General features: G+C 36.7%; 1 pseudogene; it reads left to right on the top strand.

Annotated features, from left to right (window-relative positions):
* Nucleotides 1-843: 843 nt before the first annotated feature.
* LOC102276858 (olfactory receptor 8B3-like) lies at nucleotides 844-1,758 on the top strand (annotated as a pseudogene).
* The last annotated feature ends 2,569 nt before the right edge of the window (nucleotides 1,759-4,327 follow it).

Raw genomic sequence — 4,327 nt, 5'->3', positions numbered from 1 at the left:
TCCCCTTTTTGAGTGGAAAGTCCAGGGACCTGATATATTCCCCCTCTTTCTCATTTTGTCCAGTTCTGTGAATAAAGTGAAACTAGTGGAAGCATCTGTTGGAGAGGGATCAGAAAATATTCAGAAACACGAGGGGACACAAACGACATATAAGTCAGGAAGTTTCCTATAAGTAGGTGTAACTCTCTCCTACCTGTATGGCTTTTGCTCTGTGACAAAAGGAGTAACGTATTTCTCATAGATTCCGGTTCCTTCATCTTGGTTTAGAACAGTGCTCTTGGTTCCTACCACATCAGGTCTAACCTGTATTAGAAGAAAACACCAGGCTGTTGTTAGGGTCACTGCCTCAGTTATCCTGGTGAGGGAAGAGTCCAAGTGAATGAGGAAATGTTGAGATGACAGCAGAACAATGGTATCCTAATCCATCCCTCTTCCCCTCGGATTTTCCAGGAGGTATGCTTGCATATGACAGGACTGGGCTTCCCTCTGTTTGTGATGTACTTTGCTATATTTAGCCTATAACAGCTCTAATAATGGCATCTCTGGTGGCTCAGTTGGTAAAGAATCCACATGCAATGAGGGAGAACAGGAACAATCCCTGGGTTGGGAAGATCCCCAGGAGGAGGGCATGGCAACCCACTCCAGTATTCTTGCCTGGGAGATTCCATTGAAAGAGGAGCCTGGCAGGCTGCAGTCCATGAGATCCCAAGAGAATTGGATAAAATTTAGTGACTAAAAAAGAAAAACAACAGTGCTCTTTTGTAGGATGCAATACTGTGGAAGGGCCAAGTTGTTCTCTAATGGAATCCTTTCTCCTGTGTCCACAGATTCCCTTAGAGAAGAATGGCTCCTGGAAATTATTCTTTTGTGACTGAATTTATTCTGTTGGGATTAACAGACCAACCAAATCTCCAACTCCCTCTATTCTTCCTGTTTTTAGGAATGTATATGATCACTGTGTTGGGAAATTTGAGATTGATAATCCTAATTGCACTGAATTCACACCTACACACCCCCATGTACTTTTTCCTCTTTAACTTGTCCTTCAAATATCTCTGTTATTCTTCTGTATTTACACCCAAAATGCTGATTAACTTCACATCAAAGAAGAATTTTATTTCTTACATGGGGTGCATGGCTCAGCTCTACTTCTTCTGTCTTTTTGTCATTTCGGAATGCTATGTGCTGACATCAATGTCCTATGGTTACTATGTGGCCATCTGTAACCCACTTTTGTATAATGTTGTTATGCCCCCTAAAGTGTGTTCCAGCCTTATGCTTGGTTCCTACTTGATGGCATTTTCTGGTGCCATGGCTCACACTGGATGCATGCCAAGGCTAACCTTCTGTGATGCAAACACCATCAACCATTATTTCTGTGATGTCCACCCTTTGCTCCAGCTCTCCTGCACAAGTACCTATGTCAATGAGCTTGTAGTTTTCATTGTGGTGGACATCAACATCATTGTGCCCAGTTTCACTATCTTTGTCTCTTATGGCCTCATCCTCACCAACATCCTCCACATCAAGTCCACAGAGGGCAGATCCAAAGCCCTCAGCACCCAGTTCCCACATCATTGCTATTTCTCTGTTCTTTGGATCATGTGCCTTTATGTATCTCAAACCATCTTCTGCTGGGTCTATGGACGAGGAAAAAATTCTCTTCTGTCTGTGGTTGCCATGATGAACCCCTTGATCTATAGCTTGAGAAATAAAGTTGTGAAAACTGCTCTAAGAAAAACTCTAAGTAGGAGATAATTTTGAATAGACTAGAGTATTTCTCTGTGCAGCTGGTCAAAGGCAAGAGGTTTTGTGTTTAATCATAGTAATTTTATTGAAAATATTTCTAATTCTTTTTCACCATGTGGCAGAATATCTGAGTCATCTCTCAATTTATTTCCAGTTTTTCAGAATAGGTCTCTTTTTTCTTGCCCACTAGCACAATTTCTTTTCCTCACTTTCTCCCTTTTATTAATATTATTCAAAAAATTATTAAATCTGTTTTTTCTTTCAGTTTGAATGTTTTTCCCTGTAGAAATAACAGACAGGTCTACTGATGATCAAATCAGGGAACTTGAGATTTACATTGTGTCTTCATGGATATCTTATCCACAACCTGCCATTGGAAGCATGAATCAATGTTTTCTCTTCTCTTCCTTCTTGTCTTCCTTGAGCAAGAATGTATTTCATTTAATCCCTGAGATGTAGGTTACATAATGACTGTTACATAAATACTTAACAAAATTGTTAAGTATAAACAATTTTGTTTTTGCTGACAGTACACATTTTGCTTTTTTCACAAAGAATTTTCTTACTTTTATACAGCCAGTCCTTCACATAACAGATTGTTAACATATCCTACCTGGATGGGAAAGTATAGCTCAGAGTAATTATTGCTTTATTACAGTTGTATATCTTTTAATGAAAACATCTAGACTAAATTCAATTTTATGATTTAAAATCTATTAATCTCAGTATACTTTGCTTATACTTTATCTTATTTTTTTTGTTTCAGTAAACATGGCGCAGAAGAAAATATTCTAATTTGAAATTTGACTGTGTTTTGTCCCTGGAGGGGTACTTTTTAGTTGTTTTTTGTTTATGAAAATAGTTTATTTTGTTCTTGTTGTTGGGAAATGGGAGGCCTTATGAATCTGAATATTGGGGAGATGACTGGCTTAAGTAAGAATGTTATTTCTTCCAAAAAATAAGAAAAATAAATGGAACACTTGCAAGTGTTTTTAATGCAAGGAACAGGGCTATGGGAGATTAAAGAGTCCAGAATCCTGTCATGAGCCCAAGCCACGTTGTCAATAAATAAGAGGTTTTTTGGGGGAGTTCTCATGAGGCTTAGGAATTGTATTTAAACATGGGTTTTTACCTATTCCATCTAGTACATTAACTATTTAGTCCATAAAGCTTTCATAAACTTATGATACACAGCAACAAATCAATAGCAGTGTTTTTTGAAATGAGGGTAGAAAAGTTGTGGTTACATATGAGGAGAAAGTTAGAGGACTTTTTTCAGAAGATAAAATAATTATTAGTGATTAAAACTCAAATTAGGGGTAAGGAATCTAGGATATAAATTTTTAAAAATAAAAGCCTCTTTTTTATGATTCTCCTCTTTTTTTCTGAAGGCCTAGAAATATGAAGGAGATCACAAGATTTCTGTGGGTAGGATGAAAACTTATTTGATAATTAAAAAATTAAACTCACTAACCTCCATCACTGTGTGTGACATGGGCAAAACGAAATCATTTCTGCTTTTGTTGGCTACTTCCTCATGGATTTTCAGTTTTAAAATCCTCAAATTGCTGTTAGAAAATGATAATTTGAAAGAAATATTTAGAGACTAGCTCAAGTTATGACTGTCTTTTAGGATGTTGGATTACTTTCCTTTTGAGAAAATATGGGGAAATAGTTACTCTAAAATGCTTAAATGACTCTGAGCACAGTTGATCATTTATGTCCTACTCTTTGTGACCCAGTGGACTGTAGCCTGCTGACTCCTCTGTCCATGAAATTTTCCAGGCAGGAATACTGGAGTGGGTTGCCAGAAGTTTGTTGCATATGCTGAGGTACGTACCCTCCATGCCTACTTTCTGGAGAATTTTTTTGTCATAAATCAGTGCTGAACTTTGTCAAAAGTTTATTGTGCATTTAATGAGATGATCATATTGTTTTTATTCTTCAATTTGTAGATGTAGTGTATCACATTGATTGATTTGCAGATATTGAAAAATCCTTGCTTCCCTGGGATGAATCCCACTTGATCATGGTATATGACCTTTTTAAAGTATTGCTGGATTCAGATTGCTAGGATTGTGTTTAGGATTTTTGCATCTATTTTTCATCAGTAATATTGGCCTATAGTTTTTTTTTTGTGTGTGTGTGTGTGTGTGTGTGTGTGGTATCTTTGTCTAGCTTTGCCAGCATGTCTTGCTGGCCTCATAGAATGAATTTGAAAGTTTTCCTTACCTATCAACATTCCTCCAAAGAACTCAGTCTTCTCAGAGTAAGAGGAGGTGAAAGTAGATTGTAAAATAATTACCAATTTGTTCTCCCTTAGTATTATAAAGTTTTCTGCAATTAAAAATGTTGGGCATATATTTCCAGGATTGTAATCTGATTTTTAGTATTTTTCTTAAGAGCCCTCATCTGGTAAATTCCCTAAAGCAATTTTTTTTTCTTAATTATTTCAAATCTTATCCAAGTCAAAAATTCCCACCAATGGGAGCTGGTTACTTAGATTATCTTGAAAACATTTTAAAATGATTCCAAAACATTTCCAAATGATAAAATCCCCAATCTCTGACAAGGACCT

This window comes from Bos mutus, chromosome 29, assembly GCF_027580195.1.
Source record: "Bos mutus isolate GX-2022 chromosome 29, NWIPB_WYAK_1.1, whole genome shotgun sequence".
Taxonomy (NCBI): domain Eukaryota; kingdom Metazoa; phylum Chordata; class Mammalia; order Artiodactyla; family Bovidae; genus Bos; species Bos mutus.
Note: the sequence above shows the minus strand (reverse complement) of the source record. Positions and strands in the feature narration are given on the sequence as shown.